Source organism: Desmodus rotundus, chromosome 3 (genome assembly GCF_022682495.2).
Source record: "Desmodus rotundus isolate HL8 chromosome 3, HLdesRot8A.1, whole genome shotgun sequence".
Classification (NCBI taxonomy): Eukaryota; Metazoa; Chordata; class Mammalia; order Chiroptera; family Phyllostomidae; genus Desmodus; species Desmodus rotundus.
This window is the reverse complement of record NC_071389.1, coordinates 105,850,572-105,864,944: the sequence shown is the minus strand read 5'-3', so window position 1 is coordinate 105,864,944 and position 14,373 is coordinate 105,850,572. Positions and strand designations below refer to the sequence as shown.

Genomic DNA, 14,373 nt, shown 5'->3' with positions numbered 1-14,373 from the left:
TTTTCTGTGCCTTCCCAAAGGAATCAGTTTGGTGTGGATAGCTTGGCTTTTCTCCACTGCCCCTTTTCTTCATGGGCCTCTAACACTCTTCCTCAAAATTAACCACATCTAGTTCTAGGCATTTTAAGTGACGCCAGTACATTCTTGAAAATAGAGCTGTTTCCTTTACATGTTTTGTCATGTTATATTTGCCCCTTCTCCCAGCATAGTATCATTGAAGCAACATCTATGTTACTTGAGAATCACATTGCAGCAAATTGTACACTATTTTTACACAGAAATTCCAACACTGTACAGATCTATCACAGAATATAGAACCATGGAAAACCTCTTCCTCAAATTAGAATATTAACACAAAGCAGTAAGGTGTTTTTATACTGAATAATCTGCAATCAATAAAGGTGTTCCATATATTATTTTCTCTTAAAGGCACTGTGAGACTAAACATTAATTCTGCTAATATATGCAGGTACATTACTGTGTAAAATAAAAATACCTTGATGTAAAGCAGGAGTCAGGAAACTGTTTCTGTAAGGGACCAGACAGAAAATATTTTAGGTTTTGAGGACCAGCATGCAATATTGAGGACATTAGTTAAGTCGTTACATTAATGATACAAAATTTTCCACAATTTTTATTGATGAAATTCAAAATGTTATAATGATAATAGTTGAGTGAAACTTTTTGTAAAATAGGTCTCCTAATGAAAATGAAACTTTTGTGGGGAGGAAAAATATTTCACTTAATAGTCTGGATTCAAAGTTACTCTACCCCACCATCAAAAGCAAATGTTCATACATTAGTACTGATTTTTAATAAGATTTTATGTCTTGCATGTTTGAAAATGTCTTTTGATCCAGATAGGGACTGTCACATACAGATATCAAATCACAAGCATCCAATTTCATTCAGCGTAATTGTTGTTTGGAAGGCATTTAAAGAATTTACTCTTGATAATTGTCTCTTGCGTGTCACTACATTGTAGATTAATCTCTTTTAATTGAAGGTTAGGAGGAAATGCCTCACCCACAGTTAAATGGATTTTTTAATATGAAAATATCTTTTTTACTTGCATCAAAGTCTGAAAGATGCTAAAACTGTAGTTTGAGCTCAGAAAATATATGTCCTGCCAATCTAGTCAGAGGGGAAAAGGGGAATGATGATCTCACTTCTTTGCTTTAACTTTTGACTGCATAGAAAGCTGTATAAAATAGCTTGACAGCCCTACCCAGTGTGTCTCAGTTGGCTGGAGTGTTGTTTCTCTCTCCCTCCCTTCTCCTCTCTCTAAAATCAATAAGCATGTCCTTGCACCAGGATAAAAAAATACATTTTTAAACAGCTTGATAGCACTTGTGAGTTAAACAGCATTAGGTGGCATTGAAACAACTTCTAGATTTGCATGTAAAGCAGTTTTGTCTTGTAATTTTAGATGGAATCCTTTAAAAAACATCAAGTCTGCAGTAAAAAACTAATTTCCAAATCCATTCAGTGTTCAGTAATAGTGGTTGAGAGCAGTTCCTCTGATTCAGAAAAACTGCAAATCAGCCCTAAGTTCAAAAATATTGTAATAGAACTTTACCACTGCAGAGCTGCTGACTGTTATGTCATGTGGTAGAGCAGGTTCAGATATTTAGCTTCAATTTCTGACAAAAATTCATAGGACTGACAATGGCTAAGTCCACAAGAGCAATACTTTTGAGACACTGCTGGTTCCATATTACATGACAGATTCAAACATTCTCTCCAAAATACCTGCTGGTAAATAAATAATGGATATAGACCTTAACCACCTTACATTTTCACAGTTTTGTAAATTTGTTCACCTAAGCCTTTTTGTTCTATATCATTAGCTGTCTGGCATCTTAGCAGATTCCACTTCAGGTAGTACAGACTTAGTGTTTTCTCAAGATGTTGTAAATATTCTTGCCTGTACTTACTTCATGAACACTATTCATTAAAACTAATTCTTCAGTAACTTCACACTCATCATTGACTTCTCAAGTAAACAACAATGACAATTGTAACATCTGTCAATTCATCAAGAGCCAAGGAAAACCACTGAAAATCATTTGACTTCTTTTCAATTGATTATTGGTACCCTCAACTCTTCCAGCAACTGTTCCTACCAAAAGGTTAATAGTCTTGCCCTGGCTGGCATGGCTCAGTGGACTGAGCGCTGGCCTGTGAATCCAAAGGTTGCTGGTTCGACTCCCTGTCCCTGGCACATGCCTGGGTGCGAGCTGGGCCATTTGGGGGCAAACAAGAGGGTAACCGATGTTTTTCTCACACATCAATGTTTCTCTCCCTCTCTTTCTCCCTCCCTTCTCCTCTCTCTGAAAATAAATAAATAAAATCTTAGAAAAAAAAGGTTAATAGCCTTAAACAAATTTATTTTCTCCAAACACATATCTTTGCCTGCTATAATCAAACATGATTTAGTTAATACCCCATCAGTAAACAATTTCCTTGCTTGCTTAACAAATTAGACACTCAGAAACTTAATCTGGGTGCAGCCTGATTTTTGTTTTTCAATCTGGTAAAGAAATCCTGCTGTGATAAAATATTCCTTTTTAAGTTTTCTAGTTTTTCTGACCATTGCTCTGCTACTAGTTGGGAATATTATGATGAGTGATTAGTCTGGTAATGTCAGTATATATTGCATTTCATTGGCACATCTACAGTGTCACTGCTTAATAATCACAATGCTTTGTCACTTAATTCAATAGTCTACACTCCATTGTGCTTTGAAAGTGTAACATGTCAAGTCCATTTTTCTCATCTTTCCTTGTTTTGACATGATGTGTATGTAAAACGTCACAGTACAGTGAAATCACGGCACTTGAATCACTGTAATTATAGTGCACCAAGCAACAATGCAAAGCAATGAGAACGCCATAAAAATCTGTCACAACTCCTGAATTCTGTCATTCCAGCACAAAAGAAGCCACAGACAGTATGTAAACAAATGAGTGTGGTTGCAATAAAACTTTATTTATGGACACTGATAACTGAATTTCACTTAATTTTCACATGTCACGGAATAGTATTATTCTGACTTTTTTAAACATTAAAAAAATGCAAAACCATTCTTAGTTCATGGGGCATTCAAAATCAAGTGGCAGTCTGAATTTGGCCTTAAATTATAGTTTGCCAACTCCTGCTTTCAGCTTGTCATAAGAATCTAGGAAAATAAAAGTAAATTAAACCCAAAAGAAGAAGGAAGAACATAATAAAGTTAACAGCAGAAATCAGTAAAACAGAAACAGAAAATATCAACATATCCAAAAGCTGGTTCTTTGGAAAAATCACTAAAATTGATAAATCTCTAATGACTCTGACCAAGAAAGGGAGAGAGAAAACATGTGGCCAAAGCAGAAATGAAGGAGGGGCTACTACAAACCTCAGAGATGTTAAAAGGTAAAAGAGGGCTTAATGAAACTGACAAATTCTATGAAGGTCACAACATACCAAACTTACTCAAGAAGAAATAGAGTAATTAACCTGAGTAGTTCTATAGCATTCAATGAAATTCAATTTGTAACATAAGATTTCCCCGGGGCAAGGGGTGGGGGGAAACTCCAGATCCAAATGGCATCACTAGTGAATTCTCCCAAGCATTTAAGGAAAAAATAAAATCAATTCTAAACAAAATCTCTCAGAAAAAAAGAAGAGGTAGAAAAAAATCCAATTCACACTTTAAGACCAGCATTACTTTGACACAAAATCAGACATTATAAGAAATTTATATACAAATATCACTCAGGAACAGATACAAAAATCTTTAAATTTTAGCTAATCAAATCCAGTAATATATTAAAAAGATAATGCATTATGCCCAACAGGGGTTTATACCAAAAATGTAAGGTGTTTTATTATATTTAAAACAAATCAATATAGTTTTATTTTAAATTAGTTTACATTGAATATTAATTTGTAATAGTTTTGAATGTACAGCATACCAGTTACACAATCATATAGTTTACAAAATGTTCCCCTCAATATTTCCAGTACCCACCTGATACCATACATGGTTATTACATGATTGACTACATTCACAGTGCTGTACTTTACAACCCTGTAACTATTTTGTTAACACCAATCTGTTTCTCAATCGCTTCGCCTTTTTCATCCAGTCCTCTAATCTCCCTGCCCCTGCAACCACCAGTCTGTTCTCTGTATCTAAAAGTCTATTTCTGTTTTGTTTGTTCATTTATACTGTCCTTTAGATTCCACATGTAAGTGGATTCCACATGTAATTTATGAATGGGACAACATATAGTATTTGCCTTTCTCTGGCTGATCCATTTCACCCAGCACAATACCATATTTTTCGTACTATAAGCACTTTTCCCTCCCAAATTTGGGAGGGAAATGGGGATACATCTTATAGCCCGAATGTAGCTTACCTGGCTCGCTGGGGGGCTGGGGGGGAGGCGGTGCATGGGGTCACAGGAGGCAGCAGCAGGACCACCACTGCAGGAAGCCAGCAGCAGCAGGAGTGGGGTGATGCTGCGGGCCCTGGGCTGGGAGGAGGGGGTGTCCCCGTGGTGCATAGCAAGGGAGGCAGCAGCGGAGTCCCCGCTGTGGCATACTGTAGTGCTAGGGAGGAGGGTACAGGTGGTGCAGGCACGTTAGGAGAAGAAAGCCTGTGGCGCCCGTATGTGCCTCCATCACCTGACTGGTGTGTCCCCTTAACATTAACATAGGCGAATTCCACTACAGGGTCACCTGTCAATGTGGCCCCACAGCTGTTGCAAAACTACAACTCCCATCATGCTTGGACAGGTTGGGATGATGGGAGCTGTAATTTGGCAACAGCTGCAGAGCCACACAGGTTGTGCAAAACTGCTGTCCCCATGTAAGAGTGTTGCACAACCTGTGGCCCTCCAGCAGCAGATCCCCCCATAACAGTGTCACAGCAGACCCCTCCATAACAGTGCGTCATCCACTGATGTTCTCAGCTACAGTGCCCCCATAACTATGAAGGGCACAGTGCTGATAGTTCTGTCATTACTGTATTTTGTTGTAGAAAGATACAATAGTGTACCATAGTCTCCTGCTGAATCTACCATAATTGTGGAAAGATGTCAAAGCAGAAAAGGGTTTCTGCTTTAAAGGATGTTATTAAACATTTTACCACATTTTTTGCTTCAAAATTTTTTTTCCTATTTCCTCCTCTAAAACCTAGGTGCATCTTATGGTCCAGTGTATCTTAAAGTCGGAAAAATACAGTACCTTCGAAGTCTATTCAGGCTGTCACAAATGTTAAGATTCCATTCTTTTTTATGGCTGAGTAATATTCCTGGGTGTGTGTGTGTGTGTGTGTGTGTGTGCTCGCACTCGCACGCATGCCATCACTTTTTTATTCATTTGTCTATGGGCACTTGGGTTGCCTCTATATCCCAGCCACTGTAAACAACATCAGAAGGAACATAGGGGTGCACATATTTCTTCAAATTAGTGTTTTGGGTTTCTTTGGCTACATACCCCAAAATAGAACTGCTGGGTCACAAGGCAGTTTCATTTTTAATTTTTTGAGGACTCTCCATATTGTTTTCCATAGTGGCTGCACAAATCTACATTCCCATCAACAGTGTGTGAGGGTTCCCTGCTCTCCACATCCTCACAAATGCTTGTTGTTTCTTGATTTATCGATGACGGTCATTCTGACAGGTATGAGGTGATATCTCACTGTGGCTTTAATCCACAATTCTCTGTTACATTGAGCATCCCCTTATGTCTATTGGCTATCTGTATGTCCTCTTTGGAGAAGTGTCTATTCAAGTCCTTTGCCCATTTTTTAATTGAATTCGGTTTTCTTTGTTATTGAGTTGTATGAGTTCCTTATAAATTTTGGATATTAACCTTTTATCAAATGTATCACTGGCAAGTATCTTCTCCCATTCACTAGGTTGTTTTCTCTTTTTTTTTTTGATAGTTTCCTTTGCTGTGCAAAAACTTTTTACTTTGATGTAGTCCCATTTATTTTTTTTCTATTTTCTTTGCCCAAGGAGATATATCAGAAAAAATATTGCCAAGAGAAATGTGAGAAATTTTACTGCCTATTTTTTCTACTAAAAGTTTTATGGTTTCAATTCTTAAATTTAAGTCTTTAATCCATTTTGAGTTTCTTCCTGTACATGGTGTAAGAAGGTGGTCTAGTTTCATTTTTTTACACGTGTATGTCTACTCTTCTCAACACCATTTACTGAACAGACCATCTTTAACACATTTTATGTCCTTGCCTCCTTTGTCAAATATTAACTGACCATTATTGATATGGGTTTACTTCTGGCTCCCATGAGGGGGCGGCACCAAACAGGAGGCAGGTTGGGGTAAAGAGGAATGTCCCCTACCCCAGTATCACACAACACAGTCTCTGATACCCTGAGTCCACTGGGACCTCGACACCACCAACCCTGGCAGCTGAATCCTCCACAGGGTATGAGGTTGGCAGGGCAGGGCAACAGGGGGTTGGCTGATGCCATATGGAGGGGTGTGCTTAACCCAATAAAGATGGTGTCTATGGGCAGTGTGGGAGAGGGATTCAGCACAGGAACCCTGGTAGCTGTCCCTTTAGCCCTGTCCCTGAAACCACACAACCCAGTCTCTCCTTCCACTAGTCCACTCTGAGCCTCCTTCCTCTCCTGGAAACCAGGGTGAGTGGTTGCAAACAAGATTTTGTGCACTGGCCCTTTAAGTGGGCACCTGGGCTTCTAGCGAACTCTAGTCTCTCTCTGGTGTGCAAAATCCCAGCTGATTTTCACAGCCAGATATTTTGTGGGCTCCTCTTCCTGGTTCTGGTGCTCCACGCTGGGAAGCCTGACATGGAGTTGAGACCATACTCCTCAGGGAGAATTTTGCAGCTGAGTTATCCCTCTGAATTCTCCCAGTCCTTTTTGCCATCTTCACTCTTCCTACCATTATTGATGTGGCTTCTTCTGTAAATTCTTGTATTCAGCTAATCTTCACTTGGTTATTCAGATTGATTATTCTATATTTTAGTTGTAATTCTAGTTTGGTCCTGTGAGGAGGTAAGCAGTATAACTTCCACCTACTCTGCCACCCTATCAACATAATTTTGAGACTAGAAATAAAACATATTATCTCAACAGATGTAAAGAAAAGCATGTGACAAAATTCAATACTATCCATAAGAACTCTTAGCAAATTAAGAATAGAATTTCCTCAGCCTAAAGAGCATTATGAAATTCCTAAAGTTAACATCATACTTACTGTGGAAGACTCAGTGCTCTCTCCCAAGATCAAGAAAACATGGCTAGTATATTTGCTCTCACTCCCTCTATTCAAAATTAGAATTAAAGGTTCTAACCAGTGCAATGAGGCAAGAAAAATTAAAAGGTATATAGACTGGAAAAAAAGAAACTATTTCTATTCACATATAACATGATTGTTAATGGAGAAAATCCTAGGGAATCTACCATAGCTACTAAAACTAACTAATGAATTTTATGTTTTTCTCTCATTTTTGTCTAGCACATGTCTTTCTTCTTCTTGGTTTACTCCATTTCCTATGGAGCTCATTTTTTCCCCACAGAAGGGAGGTAAAGTTTTTGAGACTGTGCTCATCTGAAAATGCCTTTATTCTACTCTCATACTTCCGTGATAGTTTTGGCAGGCTCCTGAATCCTAGTATGGAAATAATTTTCCTTCAGAATTTTGAAGGCACTGCTCTATTACCTTCTAGGTTTCAATTTAAGATGGGAGTCATTCAAATTCCTGATCCTTTATTATCATCTTTTTTTTTTTTGCAGGGGGGAGGGTGTTTGTTTGGCTTTTTGCCCTTTCTACAACTGTGTAGGAACTTCTCTTGAACACATGGTCTCTAAAATTGTTGGTGATGATGTTCCAAGATGCAGAACAGGTGGAAGTACTCACTTGCTCCTGGCGCCAAACAGGATTTACAGCTAAATTATAGAGCAATCAACCTGAATAATAAACTGAAGGCTATCTGAACTGAAATACTATAATTAAGACTTTTAGAAAGCCACAGACTGGTAAAAAGGGCAGAGACAAAGGGCTGGCCCCCACACCTACACATGGCAGCTGAGAAGCCAGAGAAATATCTCGGGTACAAAACTCTCTGCCCCCAGGAGCATGGAGTCTCAACCCCATATAGGGATCCCTTAGCCCAGGGCAACAGAGAAAGGAAGATGAGCCTGCATAGTATCTGGTGATGAAAATCAGTGGGGAATTCAATCCAACCAGGAAGGAAGGGAGTCTTTAAGAGACCCGGACACCACTTTCCCAGGGTCAAGCACTCCTACTGTTACAGCACCAGCCAGGGTAATGCACTGCCCAGTTTTCCAGCTACTGGTGACACTCCTCTGCCATGCTCAGGTCCTGCAGAAGGGTTTGCTAGCTGTACCCAGTGGGGACACACGACTGGGTTACAAGTTCAGTCCTAGGTCGGAGTGCATACAAGAGGAAACCAATTAATGTTTCTCACATTGATGTTCCTCTCCCTCTCCTTTTCCTTTCCCTCTCTCAAAAGATAAATAAATATTATTTTTTTTAAAAAGACTGAAATTATATCAAGTATCTTCTCTGATTACAATGGTGTGAAACTAGGAATCAACTACAATGAAAAAAACTGAAAACATAGGGAGACTTGACTTGGGGTAGTGAACACATAATACAATTATACAGATGATGTATTACAGAGTTGTATACCTGAAAGCTATATACTTAACCAATATCACCCCCAATAAATTTAATTTTAAAAAACTAAAAAAATTCATGCCCTGGCTGGTGTGGCTCAGTGGATTGAGTGCCAATCTGTGGACCAAAGGGTCACCAGTTCAATTCCCAGTCAGGGCACATGGTCCCCAGTGGGGGGCACGTCAGAGGCAACCACACATTGATGTTTCTCTCCCTCTCTTTCTCCTTCCCTTCACTTCTCTAAAAATAAATAAATAGAATCTTAAAAAAATAAAAATAAATAAATTTAAAAATAAATAAATAATAAAAACAAAAAACATTCAAACACATGGGGGCTAAATAGCATGTTATTAAGCAACAAATGGGTTAACAATGAGATCAAGGGAGAAATAAAAAATTACCTGGAAACAAATGAAAAGAAACACACAACAACTCAAAATCTATGGGATACAGTGAAAGCAGTCCTGAGATGGAAGTTTACAGCATTATAGGCCTATCTCAAAACCCAAGAAAAATCTCAAATAAACACTCTTAACCCTACACCTAAAACGACTAGAAAAAGAACAACAAACAAAGCCCAGAGTAAGTACAAGAAAGGAAATAATAAAGATTAGAGTGGAAATAAATGGCACAAAGACTTAAAAAAACAATAAAGACCACTGAAACCAAGAGCTGGCTCTTTGAAAAGATAAAGATTGATGAACCTTTAACCAGACCAGTTTAACCAACAAATTTAATTTAAAATATTTTTTAAAAGAATGAGTAATAACATAAATTCAAAAACAGAGAAAAGAGTACCTAAATAAAGTCAAAAATGAAAGAAAAGTAACAATTGACATCACAGAAATACAAAGGACTATAAGTGGAGTAATGACAGTCTCTTCAATAAATGGTGCCAGAAAAACTGAAAAATGGAACAGGTACATGTAAAAGAATGAAACTTAAAAAAAAAAAAAAAGGTCAACAACTTATACCAGACACAAGAATAAACTCCAAATGGATAAAAGACTTAAATGTAAGTCACAAATCCATGAAAATCCTAGAAGAAAACATAGGCAGTAAAATCTCTCATAGCAATATTTTTGCTGATATGTCCTCTATCAAGGGAAATAAAGAAAAATAAACAAATGAGACTATATGCAAACTAAAAAGCTTCTGCATAGAAAAAGCAACCATTAATTAACAAAATGAAAAGGGAACCCACTGAATGTGAAAACATATTTGCCAATGATATATCTGGTAAGAGATTGATTTCCAAAATATATAAAGAAACACAAACAACCCAATTAAAAAAAAAGCAGGCAAAGACCTGAAGAGACACTTATCTAGAGATATACGGATGTCCAATATACACATGAAAAAAATGCTCAATGTCACTAATCATCAGAGAAATGCATATTAAAACTACAATGCAGTATCACCTCATACCTGTCAGAATGGCTATCATCAATAAATCCACAAAAAACAAGTGTTGGCAAGGATGTAGAGAAAAGGGAAATCTCATGCACTGCTGGTAAGAATGCAGACTTGTGCAGCCACTGTGGAAGGACAGTAGGGAGTTTCCTCAAAAAATTCAAAATGGAACTGCCTTTTGACCCAGCCATTCCCACTTCTGGGAATAGATACTAAGAAACCTGAAACACTAATTCAAAAGAACATATGGACCTCTATGTTCATTGCAGCATTATTTACAATCGCCAAGATCTTGACACAGCCCAAGTGCCCATCAGAAGATGAGTGAATAAAATACTATGGTACATTTACACAATGTACTACTACTCGGTCATAAAAAAAAGAAATCTTCCTTTTTGTGACAGCATGGATGGACCAGCAGAGCATTATGCTAAGTGAAATAAGCCAGTCAGAGAAAGACAAATAGCATATGATCTCACTTACATGTGGAATCTAATAAACAAAATAAACTAACAAAATAGAAACACAGGCATTGATACACGGATCAGACTGATAGATGTCAGAAGGGAGTGGACTGGGGCACTGGATGAAAGAAGGTAAAGGGATTAATCAAAAAACATATAGACATAACATACACCCAGAAAACTGTGTGGTGATAGCCAGAGGGAAAGAGGGGTGGGGGTATGAAATGGGGATGTAAAGAGACTTTGCTTGGGGTGATGGGCACATAATGCAGTGTGCAGATGATGTGTTGCTTTTTTTTAATCCTCACCAGTTGATATGTTTATGTAGTTGAGAGAGAGAGAGAGAGAGAGAGAAACATTGATGGGTTTCCTCCACTAAAGGGAAAACACAACCTAGGTCCGTGCCCTGACCAGGAATTAAACCTGCAACCTTTTGGTGCACAGAACATCACTCCAATCAACTCAGCCACCGAGCCAGGGCCAGTTGTTTTGTTGAGTTGTGTACACTTGAAACATTTATGGTTTTGAGAACCAATGACACCCAATAAATTCAATTAAAAAATATACCCCCAAAATTGTTGATGATATGCTTTGAAAAGGGTCTGTTTGAAACTCTTTCAATCTACAAATCAACGTCTTTTAATTTTAGAAAAATTTTGGAATTATTTCATTGGTGATTTCTATTGTTTCTGTTCTCTCTTTCTGGAACATTTTTAATTCAGATATTGGACTACCTAGCTTGGCCCTCTAATTTTCTTAGCTTTTCTCTCCTATTTTCCATCTCTTTATTGTTTCTGTTCTCTCTTTCTGGAACATTTTTAAGTCAGATATTGGACTACCTAGCTTGGCCCTCTAATTTTCTTAGCTTTTCTCTCCTATTTTCCATCTCTTTATCCTTTTGCTCTACTTTTTTCAAGATTTCATCAACTTTACATTGCATCATTTCTTCAAGGTATTTTATTTTGTATTTTATTATTGTGTACATAATACATAGAATGCACAAGCCTTAAGTGTACTGTGAATTTTAACTTTGGATACACCCAGGTTACACCCACACCAAGATACAGAACATTTCCACACCCCAGAAGGACCCTTTATGTTTCCTTAAGGTAGCACTTCTCCTCTAGGGCAAATTAATATTCTGACTTCTGTTACCATCAATAAGTTTTGCTTGCTTTAATCATCTTTAATGAAATGTCATTTTTATACAATGAAATTCCCTAATTTTAAGTGTACAACTTGATTCCTTTTGAAAAGTGTATACAATCGCATATCCACCGCCAAAGTTGACGTATAGAACATTTCCATCACCCTGGGAAATTCCTTCTACTCTTTGCAGTCAGTCACCACTCCTACCATGCATTCTTTATCACTATAGTTTCGTCTTTTATAGAATGTGATAAAGAGAATAATACCATATATACTCTGCTGTTTCACTTCTTTCATTTAGAATAATGCCTTTGAGATTCAACCATGTTGTTGCATATATTAGTAACTCGACATTTTACTGCTGAGTAGCATCTCATTTTATGGATATATTAAAACTTGTTTTTCATTTACGTATTCTCCTAAAGGCACTTGGCAGAAACAAACACAAAAGTACAGTATATCCCTGACCCAGGCCTCACAGTATTTCTCCTGAGATTACATCCAATATGTCAAGGCATGAAAAATATAATCCAGTATGAGGTAGAAGCAAATGATACAACATAAAGCAAAATTAATGCTGTTATCTAAAACAAAGGTCCCCAACCTCCAGACCACAGACTGGTACTGGTCCAGGCCTGTTACCAACCGGGCCACACAGCAAGAGGTGAGCTAGAATGTAATGCACTTGAATCATCCCAAAACCATCTTCCCCACCGCAGACCGTGGAGAAACTGTCTTCCACGAAACTGGTCCCCCATGCCAAAAAGGTTAGGGACCACTGATCTAAAGCTCTTAATAATCTATCACCTACTATAAATTAAGTATACTTAAAAACATAAGGATGAGATATCTTAAAATGGACAAGATATAAAAAAGGATAAAAAAAATTCTAGCATTAAAAAAATATAGTCACTTAAATTAAAAACTCAGTGGACATCAATGTACCCAGTGTCCACAGAAAGAGGAGGAGGTGACCAAGCTCCAGCCCAAGACACCCAGCACTGGGATAGCAAAGATGGCGGCTTCATTTGTCCAGGCCCCTATTCAGGATGCGAGCAAGAGGAAGCTGCAGCCCACCAGGCTGTCCTCACACTCAAACCTTCAGCAGGAAATAAGATAAAACTTCTTAAAGATAAGCCTGAACACAAAGGTGTGAAAGTTGGTTCCAAACCAGAAGTATAATGACCTTTCTTACACTCCAGAATATATTAAGACAAAAGATTCTGATGAAAAAGTTGTTCAAGATGGAGTTAAAGTTTTCATTAAAAAGAAAGCACAGCTAACACTTTCAGAAACAGAAAGGGACTATGTTGATGACAAATTATACAGTGAGTTTGTGTTAAATAACCCAAACATCAAAGGAACATGTAGCTATGGAGAAAGTTTTACTACTTGACTCCTCAGGACTACTCTGGCTCCAGGATAGCCTGTAAAAACGCTGGGCTTACTGAAGAAACCACGGGACTGTCATGTGCTAAAGGTTTATAATGCATGGCTTACTTAGAAGGAAAATTAAGTGATGCATTTTGAAAATGAAGCCAGTGTGTTATATATCAGAAGTGATATTTCTATTCTTTTTAGTAGACAGAATGTAAGAAACCATCACTCTCTTTGGGTCACTTTTCTGATCTGCAAAGAAAAAAATCCTACCTTGCACTTAATTCTCTTGTACCCTTTCTGTGCCTGCCTGAGAACATTTCAGTAAACATATTCTTAATAGGTGTGCACTATATGGAGGGGACCCCCAAAATACCGGAACTATCTTCTGGAGGGTGGGCCCCTTGTAGCACAGGTTTCCCCCACAAGGTGAGTGTTCTAGAAACCCATGTGTATCAGTGTACCAGCTGGTGTTGTTGTGACAGGCTACCTTCGGCTTCAGTGAGTTTTTTCTGAAGACTCAACTCATTTGCCTATTTCATGATGGTTGATTTACAAGCACACCTGCCCACAACGCACTGAGTGTTCAGCAGTTTTTGACCAAAAACGGCATGACCCCCATGCCCCACCCTCCCTATACACCGGGTCTCACCCTGTGTGAGGTTTTTTTTGTTTCCCTGGATGAGAAAAGTCCTCAAAGGGAAACATTTTGCCTATGTGGAAGAGGTGAAACAAAAAACAACAGAAGCACTAAAAGGCATCAAAGCTGACAAGTTCAAAAAGTTTTGAACAATGGAAAAAATGTCTCAATAGGTATATTGCATCAAATGGAGAGTACTCTGAAGGTGACTAAAGTTTAAACATGTAAGAATACACAATTTTTAATAAGTAAATCCCAGACTTTGGGGGGATCCCCCCTCATATACAGCTCTGTCGATGGCTTGAACATGTATCTCTCCAGGTCAGATTGATGACTCTTAAAATTCAGAGGCAGAGAGTCCTAACTGCTAGGTTCACATGGTGGTGCCTGGTTTTCCACCCAAACTTGGCATGGCTTTTCTACATTTTTACCTAAAATTTTATTCTCATTTGCTCACCCTTTAGCAGCATCAGCCATTAGATGAAAGTATCAAAGATTTCCTTGAACTGCAGCTCAGAATTTTTCTTTCATCCTCACCCGAGGATACGTTTATTGATTTTAGAAAGAAAAAAAGGGAGGGAGGGTGAGAGAGACCGAGAGAGCTATCAATGTGAGAGAGAATCATTCAGTTGCCACCCATATGCACCC

The 14,373-nt window shown here is 38.1% G+C and overlaps 1 protein-coding gene and 1 pseudogene across 5 annotated transcripts in view; one reads left to right on the top strand and one right to left on the bottom strand.

The window, feature by feature from the left end:
• The window catches only part of KATNAL1 (katanin catalytic subunit A1 like 1), a 121,494-nt gene that overhangs the window by 91,598 nt on the left and 15,523 nt on the right, over window positions 1-14,373 (bottom strand). For 2 of the 5 annotated variants that reach the window (XM_045188154.2, XM_045188153.2), the window contains exon 2: window positions 497-528. The exons of the other annotated variants lie outside the window; for them this stretch is intronic. The gene's annotated coding sequence lies outside the window, so the exon portion shown is untranslated. The remainder of the gene's footprint in view (window positions 1-496; window positions 529-14,373) is intronic. 5 annotated transcript variants of the gene reach the window in all.
• LOC112323149 (iron-sulfur cluster assembly 1 homolog, mitochondrial pseudogene) lies at window positions 12,724-13,104 on the top strand (annotated as a pseudogene).